Source organism: Bombus huntii, chromosome 6 (assembly GCF_024542735.1).
Source record: "Bombus huntii isolate Logan2020A chromosome 6, iyBomHunt1.1, whole genome shotgun sequence".
Taxonomy (NCBI): domain Eukaryota; kingdom Metazoa; phylum Arthropoda; class Insecta; order Hymenoptera; family Apidae; genus Bombus; species Bombus huntii.
In genome coordinates this window covers 4,000,111-4,015,930 of record NC_066243.1, presented here as the reverse complement: position 1 = coordinate 4,015,930, position 15,820 = coordinate 4,000,111, and the positions used below count along the sequence as shown (strand labels likewise).

The 15,820-nt window shown below is 33.5% G+C and overlaps 1 protein-coding gene and 1 long non-coding RNA gene across 5 annotated transcripts in view; both read left to right on the top strand.

The window, feature by feature from the left end:
- The window catches only part of LOC126866591 (uncharacterized), a 210,347-nt gene that overhangs the window by 24,435 nt on the left and 170,092 nt on the right, over window positions 1–15,820 (top strand). The gene's annotated exons all lie outside the window — the stretch shown is intronic.
- Window positions 51–3,459, top strand: LOC126866618 (uncharacterized). The gene is made up of 2 exons (XR_007689975.1): window positions 51–2,546; window positions 2,607–3,459. It is a non-coding gene; the product is annotated as an uncharacterized LOC126866618 (long non-coding RNA).

Sequence of the window (15,820 nt, the reverse complement as noted above, 5' to 3'; positions counted from 1 at the left end):
ATGGAGTTTATCGAAAATTTACTGTTTGGTAGACAATTTGGTAAAAAACGATTGGTAGACAATGTTACTTCGCAAACATTGCATCTTACATTCTTCATAACAGGGGAGAAAGGTAAAAATTATTTATTTAAAAAAAAATTATTTAGATTAAAATGGAAATTAAATCATATTATTTCTCGTGGAATTCTTTAAAATGGTCAATACATAATCGTACATCTCAAATATGGCATTTAAAGACCATTTCCCTTCGAGTACGTTTAGATCCATTGGGGCAATTAAATTTTAGTTTACGTTATAAAATTAGAATAGTTTTTAAATTTGAATTTGTTAAATTTAATTAAGATTGACAGTACTTGCTCATAGTGACAGTTGAAAAGATTTTCACAACAAAAGTAAGACTTGTTTAGAAAATAATAAACTGATATAGGCGAGATGTTGACAAACGGGTCAAACGTGATCTCTCACATCTGAAGAATACTTAGCGACTGAAATAAAAAGCAGTCGCAGCGCGCGTAATAATCCGCGCTTGGATGCAAATGGGTTATGCAGATACAAAATAACGATAGGATACAAAGGCAAAGACAAAAGAGCGAGGAGATAGAAAATTAGTATTTGTAATTGTTGAAACTCATTACATAAAACTTCCTTATTTGGGAAATTGCTTGCCTCTGCGGTTATTTGAATTTCAAGCTACCAATCAGAGATCTACGCATATTGTTAACTACAATTTTAACGGATAATGAAAATTCAGTGGACGTTCCACTAATAGTAAAGGGCCGCTTCAATTATTAACTTGCCAATTTGCTAGTTCGTCTAAACGCGATTGGCAGCGGTTAAATTCCCAGTTCGTCTGATTGGCCTGAGATTAGGAGCAATCTCGCTTTTGTGTTTCACGGTTCATTAGATATTCTGCACCGTGCGTTTCTATTTTCAGCTGATGTTTAGCCATCCATTCGAAAGTAGACCAATCCCAATGACCAACTTCCAGTGTGTCCATCGATATATTCCGAATCTTCACCGTTGTGTGTTGTGTTATCGATTTTTTCACATCGTTTAACTCAACTACAGCTATTGCTATAACAGCAGATATAGCATAGACATGTTCATAGTTGAAAATTTACGATTTTGCTTTCAAAACTAATTCTTTTGCCAAGCGTGGCTTCTAAGAGAAAACAGGGTTTACAGATTCGCGTTTAGCTCGCAAAAGTTTAGAAGAAACGTCTACTGAAAGTTGCAAGATAAGATTTGTTGAACAGTGTAATTAAAGATAACGATCGTGAAAGTACCGAGCTAATTGAGAAATTTTTCAAAATAAAGTACGGATTATTGCACTTTGACTGTTCGAATTAATAGCAAGAAGCATACACTTTGTCTTCGCTTTGTTCAAACTGCTTCGAAATTCGAAAAAGAAGCATCGATTTGGAAGAAACCCGCATCTTCGAAGCGCCCAGGTTTAACGAAGTGTAAACAACATTTCTTTGTTTTCTTTTCAGGTTTTTCAACTGTTATTCCAACTTCTAGATAGAAAATAAGAGGAACATAAATGTACTAGCTGTCCGGCCGCGCCTTCGTCCTCACAACCCTCGAATTTATGTTTATTGCTCTCTGTTTGAACGCTCCTTTAGGACTTGAATTTCGAAAAACGCTCCAACACGAGATTATTTATTTCTAACGACCAGCTTATTTGCCGCATCCTAAATCACCAGCTTTAACCGATATAGAGACACGGTTTTCCTCTGACTAAACAACTTATCCCCTTTTGTCCCCATTAAGGGTTGAATTTCGAAAAACGCTGAAACACGCGTTTGTTTATTTTTTGTGCTGATTTCTAGTGAATTTTTAATGAGCGCACAACTACAGCTACTCGTGGGATATGAGTTGTTTTAAAAAAAGTTGTTACTCCAGTTTTACCCCTTTAGAGAGCGTATTATTTCGATCATTTGAATAATAATTTAATATTATTATTATATTATATTATATTGTTATATCATAATCATTTTAATAATAATTTAAATCATTTCTTATTCCACGTTTGCATCATAAAAGAAATATACCGTGCAGATTTCACGTTTCTAGCGATTTGGATTCATTGATGGATTTCGAAGAGAAATGGATTTCTCTGAAAATTTAGCTGTCTAAATTTGTTTCATGAAAATATGTCGTAATTTTTCCACTTCTTTATTCCAGAAGCAAAAACATCGTATATCGTTCGTGTGATTATGCTACTCGCGTTTCTCGTTTCACTGCTAATTGCGTCCCTGCATTGTTCATTTCTTCCAACGTTCTTCGTAATATCGCATTTTATAATATTCTTTCTCTAATATTCTGTTTTTAGGAAACGTCGTTTGGAAATGGAAAGTTACGTCTGCTGAGTTAGAAATCGTTTTAATCCGAGATAATAAGCGTCAGCTAAACGACTGCTATGACTATTGGTCCATGATACTCTTCCACTTGTATCTCGTTGCCCATGCAGATGTTTTAAATAAAATCAGAATAAAAATTCGACAGAAATTAAACGACTCTTATAGAAGTATCCCTATGCTATGGTACGTGTATCAGAGGGAGAAAGAAATATTTACATTTCAAGATGTTGTTTTCTTCCTTAGACGTGACTTTAGTATTTTATGGAGGCACGTTATGGCGATCTATATACGTAAATGTGTTTCTGGGAGGTCCACGATCTATTTCAGAAAACATCACACGCTGCGTTCGTGGCGTCGATTTCATTCGCATTTCGTGAAGAAAACCTGGTTAATTACAATTTCTTTAGTGAAGAATAACAGTGTTTGAATAACCACAGCTTCAGTTTATATCGATATAAAAATACGATATCGGTCAGATCAATTCAGATCAGATCGGTAATTGCATATGAAATTCATTATTTTGATGAATGAAATGTTCCTCTTCTACTTTGTGGTATTTTTCTTTACCAACTATGACATTAGTATTACTACTACACTATTACTAACAAGAAGAGAAAGAACAGAAGTTTCTTCGTTATTTGACACCTGTAGTTTTTCAAAATCTCGTTATTTGTACTCAATATTACACACTTGAAGATTAAACTACTACTACTACACTACTACTAACTATTACTAACAAGAAGAGAAAGAACAGAAGCTTCTTCGTTACTTGACACCTGTAATTTTTCAAAATCTCGTTATTTGTACTGATTATTACACGCTTGAAGATTAAATAATTTTATGCTTGTTTTATTTTATTCGTCTCTCCATTCTATTTATTCTGTGTAAAATTCTGTTGTGTAAAATTAACGACACTTGTAGTTTTCCAAAATCTCGTTATTTGTACTCAATATTACACTCTTGAAGATTAAATAATTTTATGCTTGTTTTATTTTATCTCTTCATTCTATTTATTCTGTGTAAAATTAACGACACCTGAAGTTTTCCAAAATCTCGTTGTTTGTACTCAATATTACACGCTTGAAGATTAAATAATTTTGTGCTTGTTTCATTTTATTCGTCTCTTCGTTCTATCTATTCCGTTGTGTAAAATTAACGTGAAATTAAGGTAGAAATATGCTATTTTGCGCGCTGAGAGAACTGTGACCTATGAAGCTTATGATATACAGAAAAATAAAATCGACTTTGTTTATTTATAGCACCGTCACTGTTGAGGAGCGATATATGACATAAATAATAAATAAGTAAACGAATTTGGAAATAAGATTGAAAGATAACTTGAAAGATATCAATTATTTTTCATACGTAGAAATAAGCTTCGACTATTTAAACCGCGAAAGAAGTTTCCCTGTCTCGCGATAACACGAGATAACGCAATTAATGTCCACATTTTGTCAATTTATAATACGCCGACTCCGCACTGTGAGATTCTGGTATATAATTGTCATCAAGGAAACCATTTTGTTCCTTGATAAAAATAATTTGAAACGCTAAATAGGAACGAGTGAAGGTAAAATTATCTACGCTGCTCGGCATTTTCCTGCGGACGATACAAGTAGACACGAAGTATCCGAGATAATTCACGGTGCCTCGCGTGACTTTACATTTTGATGTTTTAGCTGAAAATTGCTTACTTAATAACGAGGCAAGGGTTCAAGGATACTGCAGGAAAGTCGACTAGAGCGTTTGCCTAAAAGAGAAAAGAAATTGGATTTTTGGACAAAATATTCTACGAGACTAGTCTTGTTATCTTGTTGTAACGCTATCTTATAGTTCTTTTTGCGGATCGATAGAATTTATTCATCGATTTTGAAACGTTCGATGATGGATCAAAATGTGTGAATTAACGAGAATTATCGAATATGGACAACTTTTGCAATCTTTTTGATCCAAATTGACCGGTCGATTTTTTAAGCATTTTACAAATGGACTAATTATTGTTTCATTGTAAACAAAATTGAATATGGATCTTCTACAAAATTTACATTTACGCAGAACTTTGCCTACCTTATTTTCAATTTATTGATCGATTTTTTTCAAATTTCGTAAATGGAACGACACTTTTCAACGATATGAAAATCCACTGGGAAATACCTTCTGTAAATCGTCAAGTGTATTCATGTCGCTTTCTGCGCTCGAAGTTGGTCCAGATGAATTCGATTTAATCGCTTGTTTTTTATAAATACGTTATATTGTTTATTGAACATGAAACTGCTACAAAATTGACGCAGAACTTTTCCCATCTTTTTCTCAATCCATTGATCGATTGCTTTCAAATTTCGTAAATGGAACGACACTTTTCAACGATATGAAAATCCACTGGGAAATACCTCCTGTAAATCGTCAAGTGTATTCATCTCGCTTTCTGCGCTCGTAGTTGGTCCAGACGAATTCAATTTAATCGCTTGTTTTTTATTAATACGTTATATTAAATAATAAAATTTACGCAGAACTTTTCCTATCCTTTTTTAAATCCATTGATCGATTGCTTTGAAATTTCATAAATGGAATGACATTTCTCAGCAATGTAGAAACCTACAGAGGATCTCATTAATTCGTTGTATTATTTCTAATTAAACAAAATTCGATACGAAACTGCTGCAAAATTGACACAGAACTTTTCCTACCTTCTTCTTAGCCAATTCTTTTTCTAATCGATTCTTTTCAAATTTCATAAATGGAATCACATTTCTCAGCAATGTAGAAACCTACAGAGGATCTCATTAATTCGTTGTATTATTTCTGATTAAACAAAATTCGATACGAAACTGCTGCAAGATCTACGCGGAACTTTTTCTACCTTCTTCTCAGCCAATTCTTTTTCTAATCGATTCTTTTCAAATTTCATAAATGGAATGACATTTGTCAGCAATGTAGAAACCTACAGAAGATCTCATTAATTCGTTGTATTATTTCTGATTAAACAAAATTCGATACGAAGCTGCTGCAAAATTGACACAGAACTTTTCCTACCTTCTTCTTAGCCAACTCTTTTTCTAATCGATTCTTCTCAAATTTCATAAATGGAATGACATTTCTCAGCAATGTAGAAACCTACAGAGGATCTCATTAATTCGTTGTATTATTTCTGATTAAACAAAATTCGATATGAAACTGCTGCAAAATTGACACAGAACTTTTCCTACCTTCTTCTTAGCCAATTCTTTTTCTAATCGATTATTTTCAAATTTCATAAATGGAATGAACATTTCTCAGCAATGTAGAAACCTACAGAGGATCTCATTAATTCGTTGTATTATTTCTGATTAAACAAAATTCGATACGAAGCTGCTGCAAGATCTACGCGGAACTTTTTCTACCTTCTTCTTAGCCAACCCTTTTCCTAATCGATTCTTTTCAAATTTCATAAACAGAATAACATTTCTCAATGACGTAAAAACCTACAAAGAGATACCTGCTGTAAATCATGAGCTCGTAAATTTGTCTTGTTTGTACGTCGTGTCGCTAAAGAAATAAAAAAGAACAAAAAAATAAGAACCTGGCAGGAAAGTAAGAAATATAGGAGACGCAGAGTGCTTTAAAGTTTCCCTGAAATATTACACGTCCGGATATCTCCGAAGAGGATTTTACTCGAATATCAATCCGTATTTCCCTCGGCATCTCATCATCCGGAGGCTAACGCTCCCCTATCACAGGAACTCGACGTATGATGTAGAGGAACGACGCGCTGCACACGGTGCTCGCTGTGATGCATTCTGGCCGTGATCGTTGGATCGAAATTGTATGCCGCGTTCCACGGTTTCCTCGGCATGGAGCCAGCTCGCGACATGGGCCGAATTCTCTTTGTCCACGTTACCCTACCACGGTCACGATGTCCGTCGAAGCTTCTTCGTACAGGCGGCAGAAAAAAGTAGGAAAATTTGTTGTTACTCGTTCGACCCAGTTTGTCCAGCATGAACAAACATTTACAGCGACAGCGAAGCTACTAGGCCCCCGGACGACAATGACAAATGTACCAGTTGCGCGCCAGCTTTCAGAGAATTTTCCTTCTGCTTGTTCCTTCTGCTAATGGAATTTAAAACGGATGCAACTCGCGTGGTACCATTTCTCGCTCGCAGACAACGATCTGTGTTACGTTGCGTTTAAAGCAACTCCGCTTACTTTAGCAAAGTCCAGTAAAACGAAAGTATAGAGCACCTGTTCGCCGTTTGACGATCGTTGCCATCGGAAATCGAACATCCGAATGCTCTGAGAGCATCCCGCAAATGTCTGGTCGATATGTGGTAGACGGTGTGACGTGCTGTTGGTTAAAGTAATAACGAGACGAGTTGATTTAATTAACTATATTTACAGGTATTTTAAACTGTAGAATACAAAATTAATCGCGAGCATTGCTCGCTTGATAATATTCGTTATGTGATTACGCAATGCTGCGGTACTGATACTAATCGTTATGCTGATTCGTTAGATTGATTCGTTATACTCACTGACTCGATACTGATATTCATTCGCATTACTCACTGTGTCTGGAGGACATGGTCGTCTATTTATACTCGATATTTATTTCTCGATTTATATTTCGAGGGACGTACCGAAAGGTTTGAACTTGTCGTCGGTTGTAGGTTGCACGTAGCAGCGAAATTGCTTTGTCCAGAGTTTGTTTGTTACATTATGTGCGTCGTACAGTGTTAATCCTCTTAATCGTAGTGGCAAAACAACTACGTGAGGTGTCTTCGAATCGAAATGCCCTAAGACGCATGTGCCGCTACAGATTCTTTCAGATACTCAGAACATGCTCTGGCGTTTGTCGCGAATATAGAAATAGTCGCAGAAACCAGTTGACGAAGCACGCTTGTGCTGAGACACGTGGCGAAGATGCTAACCTGTAACTGCAGAGATGAAAGTTGATACAGAAGGGCAGGGCCGGCGCAAGGCTGGTTCAGGAACCTGGCTCCGCGTTTTGAGAGACTCCGCGGTCTATGGAAATTAAAATTAAAATTAAAATTAAAAAACACCGATTTTGATTAACTTTTTACAGAATGACGATAGCATTAATAGATGCAAGACACTTTTTTTTAGTAGCGATGATTCAGTTTAAAGGAGTGAGAAAAATCATGAAAGTTCAGTGTAACTCCGTAAAGTGCTCATATCCTGGAAGCTACTTTAGATAAAAAAAATCCAGGCGTTTTTGGAGAAATTAAACTACATCAATAGTTTTTTGCAGAAGTCATACATGATTATAGATTTTCTACTTTGGATTTGTTTAAAAAACTGCTTATAAAAAATATATAATATGTAACAGCATTTGTAAATAAATAATTCCTCGTTGTAAAATTTAAGTGTAGGATTTCAATGCGTATTCAGGCCCCGCAATATTTTTAAACTCGGCCCTGTAAAAGGTCACGTCGGCTCTGTAAGAGGTCACGTCGGTCCTGTAAAAGGTCACGCCGGCCCTGCAGAAAGATCAATTTGAACCAACATCAATTGAACAATATCAGTTTTTACACGGAGAATTGTAAATACGATACGTTGGCTCGATGAGAAAGTAATATCGGTTTTTCATCGAACTATTGGAAAAACAGTTTCGAGTGACTGATATTTCAGAGTTCGCGATAAGATCATTTTATTAAAATGGTATTTTCTGTTTATGAAGAACTTGACTCTTTGAACTGACAACTCAACGAAGTCGGTAGAACGAGCAGCTTCGATAGTTGGACATGGAGAAAGACAAAGCCTGTTTTCGATCTAAATTACTTTATTATTTGTTAGGAATCTGGCTTAGGTTTGGGTATAAATATTTGAAAATCTTTCGCAAGCTGCCTTTTGGTAATTTGAAAATTATTTCGGATTATTGATTGGATTATTATGGAATTATTAATTAAATTATTACAGAAGAAATATAAATAATTTCTATTTGTGTAAATTAGAATGATTTACATTCGTTTGTCAACAATTAAATTAAAGAAACAGAATAATGTAACGTCCCGGTATAGTGTTTAAAATTCTTCAAGCAACATCTTCAGGAACACCCAAAGTACTGTAGAGGTGAATATGTATGTACAAGTTATTTGCAACTTATTTTCACTTGTACAAACTATTTTTTTGTTTGTAAATACGCAAGAAAAACGTGAAACTATTTTGTACAAGTCGCGATTATAATCTTTCATAAAATTGTAAAATCGAGAAAAGACGGTCAATCGCTCAGAAAAATCGTGCGAACGGCGCAAAATTCGTCCGCAGTTTGTTGTTAAGAAATAGCGAAACCGGTTCCATTGAACACCAAAAATATTCGGAACGACTACAAAAATAAAACTCGTATCGTAACCATGATATTTTATGAACACTAAAGCGTAATACTCGAACAAGTGTCCCGTGATTGGTAGAAACGATTGAAGTTGATTATAATATGAAGGTCCTTTCAAACGATTCGCGATGTGGGTTACAGATGACCCTATAGTCAGGAAACAAATCCTTTATTAACGCGACTAAAGAACAAGTGTATCAAGTTTGCTAGATAATGTACACTATCAAGAATAACAGATTTTGGAATACTGTTTTACGCCAATATGTGTATAAGCATGCAGGAAACAGCGTTATAATTTGTGACTGTGGGATATTTGAGAATCGATTAAATCAACAGACTAAAATGTTTATTTGCATATTTTGAAAGAAAATTTAGAAAGAAGAAGTTAAATTCTGTAAAAAATAATAAAGAGGATAGTAGGAAATGGTTATTACAAAACATGTCTTCAAACAACTTCAAACTTCATATTTCATATTTCATCAACTTCATATTTGAGAACCGATTAAATCAACAGTCTAAAATGTTTATTTGCATACTTTGAAAGAAAATTTAGAAAGAAGAAGTTAAATTCTGTAAAAAATAATAAAGAGGATAGTAGGAAATGGTTATTACAAAACATGTCTTCAAACAACTTCAAACTTCATATTTCATATTTCATCAACTTCATATTTGAGAACCGATTAAATCAACAGTCTAAAATGTTTATTTGCATACTTTGAAGGAAAATTTAGAAAGAAGAAGTTGAATTCTGTAAAAAATAATAAAGAGGATAGTAGGAAATGGTTATTACAAAACATGTCTTCAAACAACTTCAAACTTCATATTTCATATTTCATCAACTTCATATTTGAGAACCGATTAAATCAACAGTCTAAAATGTTTATTTGCATATTTTGAAAGAAAATTTAGAAAGAAGAAGTTAAATTCTGTAAAAAATAATAAAGAGGATAGTAGGAAATGGTTATTACAAAACATGTCTTCGAACAACTTCAAACTTCATATTTCATATTTCATCAACTTCATATTTGAGAACCGATTAAATCAACAGACTAAAATGTTTATTTGCATATTTTGAAAGAAAATTTAGAAAAAAGAAGTTAAATTCTGTAAAAAATAATAAAGAGGATAGTAGGAAATGGTTATTACAAAACATGTCTTCGAACAACTTCAAACTTCATATTTCATATTTCATCAACTTCATATTTGAGAACCGATTAAATCAACAGACTAAAATGTTTATTTGCATACTTTGAAGGAAAATTTAGAAAGAAGAAGTTAAATTCTGTAAAAAATAATAAAGAGGATAGTAGGAAATGGTTATTACAAAACATGTCTTCGAACAACTTCAAACTTCATATTTCATATTTCATCAACTTCATATTTGAGAACCGATTAAATCAACAGACTAAAATGTTTATTTGCATATTTTGATAGAAAATTTAGAAAGAAGAAGTTAAATTCTGTAAAAAATAATAAAGAGGATACTAGGAAATGGTTATTACAAAACATGTCTTCAAACAACTTCAAACTTCATATTTCATCAATTTCATATTTGAGAACCGATTAAATCAACAGACTAAAATGTTTATTTGCATACTTTGAAAGAAAATTTAGAAAGAAGAAGTTAAATTCTGTAAAAAATAATAAAGAGGATAGTAGGAAATGGTTATTACAAAACATGTCTTCAAACAACTTTAAACTTCCAATCAAGTAAATTCCCAAATAAATAGAAAATAAGTGAACTCGCCTGAATTCTTATAGGTTGAAGTAAAAGAACGACTAGAAAATATTATGTTAAAAATAACCAAAGTTCAGAATCTGAAATATTATCCAAGTAAGACGATACTCAATCAACTGTCAGCAAGACATTAATTAATATAATACGAAAAGGAGAAGATACTGTGCGTAGGAGATTATTAAAGTGAAAGGAGGAGGATGATTAATTGAAAAAGTATCGATAATAAATTCATGTTCCAATATCTCTTACATTATTCTTTCTACTAATTAATTGCTGACAGTCGAATGTATCAATAATTCTCTTTGTATTAATAATAAATTTCATATTTTTAAATTAAATAAATACCATTATGTATTTACTACTTTCTCTTTCAGCATTATATGACGTCAAATAAATCGTAATGCATGGCACAGTTCTGTTTGACGTACCTAAAAATGTCATTATTCATATACACTAAATTTTTCTAGTTCATGTACACACACGTACACATAATCTTAATACATATTGATATTTTATTTTAACATTTTCGTTGTAAATGTTCGAATATTTTCATAGACAGTGATGATTTTATTTTTTTACAGTTGCTTAATCGATGCAGAAGTTTGAAGAAATTGCTTTTACGGGTTTTGTTCGTTTTACGTGCTCGGAATAATAAGAATCCTAACAAGAATCCCGATATCGATTGATATTCCTTAGAGTATTTGCTATAGATTTAGTACTCGATAAAGAAAAGTACCAGATAAAAGCCCGATAATTGCAAAAGTACTATAAAGTAGAAAATATTGTATTCTAATATCTCTTAATTTATGAGAACGATTTAGTGTAATTAGTTAATCGAAAATTAATTGAAAAATTAATTCCTTTACGTTCGTTAACAGAGTTGAAGTATTCTGAAATACGAATTTTCATCGAGTTGAAATCGATATTCATGTTCAAATTGCCATTAGAAATATTACGTCGAACAGATTAAATTACAATTAAATTCCACAAATCTATATATATTCAATTTATTGAACTCTTTATACAGCGTGGAGCAGCTAAATGGCATCGTCTAAATATCTATCTTATTCATTGCCGTATAAAAACCTTTTCAAGATTTTACTGAGACAAATAACGGCAGAAAAAGCATTTCTTAAGATAATTTTTTTGCGACGTCGTCTTAATACTTTTATACAGAGAATAAAAAGCGCATCGACTGGTATATGGTGTAAATTTAGCACCTTGAGAAAGATTCTTTCCACTATGACATGCGTTTTTCGAAATAGCCCAACTTTGGCTTAGGAAGCTTTCATGTAACGATAAATAAGGATATAAAATCTGAAAATCTAGGATGATTAAATTTACGACTCTATTTAGCTGGTCCACTCTGCATATCTAATGCAGAGAAATTTCTTATTTATTGGATTGGCAACTAAGTGAATGCGGATTTTGCCATTAGGTGGTTTTGACAAACTCCAACCCAATACAATGTACTTTAACGTATCATAACGACATTACGAGATTCCTTATGTATGATGTGCTCAAAATTACTTCAACGAATATTATTATCATTGTGAAACTTTTTATTTAAGACATGCTAAAAATTACCATGACGAATCATATCACGATTATGAAATTTTTTACTCACGATATGCTCGAAATTGCTTTAACGAATCCCGTTACCATTACTGGTATCCAAACAATTATCCATAACGTCGGCACAAAAATATTCTCGATGATGAACAATGAACGTTTATTCGGCACAGCTATTTGGAAATCTTGCTGCGTAAAAAATTACGGCTTAATTGGCCGAGAAACTTAATTAAAATAGCCAAGGGTGTGCACGAAGACAATCGGCTTTACAGCATTTTCCCAACGGCGCTGAATAATTATCTTAATGCACGCTCGCGCTACTTCCTTCCACGTTTGCATCTTTATATGCATGGCTAGTCTGCAGCTGCAGCTGCGGAACACCGTCCTTGTAACATCTCGGTCAGCAAGCTCGATCGAAGGTTTTAACACCCACGAGTTCCATTCGAAGGATCTGACAAGTTTTCGTGTGACGGCACGCGCGCTCCCTTGCCTTTTACAGGGCTATTTTATACGTCGCAACGATTGTACCGCGCTTTATTTCTGTTTGCTTTTGGCTCGCAGGTAGTACGCTTTCTATCGGCATTTGCAACTCATTGATCGTTCGTTGATTAACGCCGTACGTATCAAGGGAAGCAGAACATAAAGTACGAGGATATTTCGCGATGCTTTTAAAAGCTCTGTTGTTACGTACGACTGAAAAGATTGCGCTATGTTTGCACGCAATGTTACACGAACTTTCGCGAAACAAAGGGTACAATTTGTTTTCTTAGCGCGATTGCCAGCGGAATTTATTTTCTAAATCTCGATATGATTTACAGCGTGAAGAGCGAAAGTTATTTTCGACGTGACTGTTTCAAATTGTACGAAGATTAGCGAAACAAATAGTAGCTGTTTATAGTATCCTGCGAGCCCTTGTACAAAGTGACTGTTTGTTTATCGTCCTCTGCCATTCAATTTGCCATTCATTGAACTGAAAACTTGAACCAGTTTACAATTTGATAAGATAGGTAACAGAGAAAATTGGAATTGTTTGGGAAAAGTGTTCTCTTCTATATCTGATAAACATTTTGGATAAACGTTTATTAAATTGTCTCTTTGAAAGACTTAAATAAATATTCATTGTAATTATCAGTGAAATTAGAAATTACTGTTAGACACTGTATATTACTTTGTTATTGTAGAAGCATTTTCGAATGATGATACAAGTTCAACTGGAGGTGAATAACAATTATACAAATTAAATAAATAGGAATACAAGCAATGGAACGTAACGGATAAGAAAAACGAATAAATGTTTAATGAATAAAGATGTACAGATGATATCAATTTTGAAATAATGTTTATTTTACCAATAAAATTATTGTCATTAATAAATCTCATGATATTTTATATATAAATACTTTCATGTTCCATTTTTGCTGCTTCATTGCTTACAATTAATCAAAGTAAATCATGCGCAGGAAATATAAAAACGTTATTATTTGCATCGCAAATGAAATATAATAACTTTCTCATATTCGCCCTGTTTAAACGATCAATGTTATTGTCAATATTCAAGATTTTTAATATTGTACTGACAATATACACAAATATTGTCATTATTTTTTATGTAGAATATCATCGCGAATACAAATTTTCATACTCAATTTTTCAAGCTTCGTATTATGAAGGATCCACAGGACGATTTGGAGAAAATCCTACACGACAAAGTATACTAGACATTTTTCCCCTCCCTTTCACATGTTTTTGTTTCGGGGATTTTCTCACTTTTTTCACTTGGCAACCGTCGTTTTTTTTTTTTTTTGGTCTACGATTGGTTCTCCTTCTCCCCTTTTTTTTTCCTCCTCTCATCCCGAGCTGAGCTTTGTTCAAGTAAGTAAGAGCCATCCTGAAAAATTGGAGACAGAATTACAACACACAGCCGAGGATTTGAACCAGAGTCCTGACATGTTTGTAGCCAGCTACGTTAACCACATTGCCATCGCCTCCCATATTCTGACGGTTACTTTTAACGCTTTTCTTTTTGTAAAAATCTAATGTTTTTATTTATGTTGGCAAGTTTTGACCATAATGTCAATTTCATCAGCCTTCGCCTTCAATGTATTTACCTCAAGACGAAGGTTCTGCAATTCGTTTCCAATTTCAGTCAAGTTTACCTTCTTATTTGTTACCTAAATTGATTATTATTTTCTTAGACGTGTTAACAATACTAACGTGTTGTTCTGAACTTATCAGATAAGGTACGTCCACAGACGACGCTGTCTCTGCGTCTGTTGACTCCACCTGAATATTAAAATGAGTTATTAAAATTAATACGAGAATAAAAATAAACACGCTTTAAAGTGTTTAAATGAGCTTGGTTTAAACTCGACCCATTGATCGGCTAGAGGATCTCTTGCGTACGACAATGTTGACATCCTTCAATATTGACAATAATATTGACAAGACCATAAGAATCGAAGGTTCCAACACAAACCAGAAAAAATAAAGCTACCCTTACCCGGATTATCACATTGTAGACTAACCCATGAACATTTAATAACAAAACAATCACGTGCCGAGTTCTCGTTGGATTTTGATGTTGTTCTGATTGGATCGCCAACATCGTCATTACCATGTAGCATATTTTAATGTCAAAACCGAAATTAGATCTAACCTGAACGATTCTCTTGACGCGTTAGCGATTTTTAAACAGATAAATCTACTCGATTCCATGTAACCAGATATTATTCAATGTTTCAAGCAAGTAATTAAAAATTATGTTTCTTTTTTCTTTTCATTTTGTTTGGTAGCCGTTGGTGACTTTATGGTCACTGGAAACACCTTAAGCTAAACTCCTAAATAAATACGTAAATATTGGCAACAGTATTGATCGTTTGAATGTACCTTAGATGCAAAACACGTGTTCATGATTGATGCAAATTGAAGAAATGTCTAATAAAAATACTGCGTCTTTTAACTTACAATATACACAGTAATAATACAACTTTTACTTACGGCATAAGAGAATTTACGATACATACATATTTCCGTGAATTTACACGCTGTTTTACTTTCGATAACATGCCGCAGAGAAATACGGCCTGCCAATTCAACAGCAAATACTATACACATATACATATACATATTCTATACATATATTCAGAAAATATCAGAGGACTTTGATTTTGAACGAGACACTTTTGTAGTCCTTGGCTCTTATCTGCTTTCGCGTTAAACCGGGAAAACAGGGAATGGAAAATTAATAAAATAGATAGAGGGTGGGTGGTCGGTGAGATTTCCAAGTAGGCGTGTTACGAACGATGAATTTCTGGTTTATTTTTAGGCATTCTACTTGAAATTCTACTATAGTCGTCGATTCATCGGTGTCCCGATTCTTTTTACATAATTCTCGAAACTTGTATATAAATTTTCCTCTTCTCTTAACAGAAAAGAGTATTATGTTGAATCAGATATGAAAAAAGAGAAACTGATTCATTTGATCGTATGAATCCGATTACGATCGATGGTATATTTAGCGTTACGTGTCGCAAAGGAAAATGAAATAGGATTCTGATCATCGATTTTGTGAATCCGATTAATCATGAATTATATATTACACGTTCTTGCGCGAAACAAATTTCAAATATCGTTGCTAAATGTGGTAATAATCTTCCATATCTTCCATATACATCAATGTATTGTTTTTAAGCTTCGTAATATTCTAGAGAACATTTTTGATGCAATATCAATAATAAAAGATTTTTTAATACGTAAATCCTACGATAATGAAGCTCACAGCTTTAAATACACTTTTATTTGGATATCATATGAAAATAACGT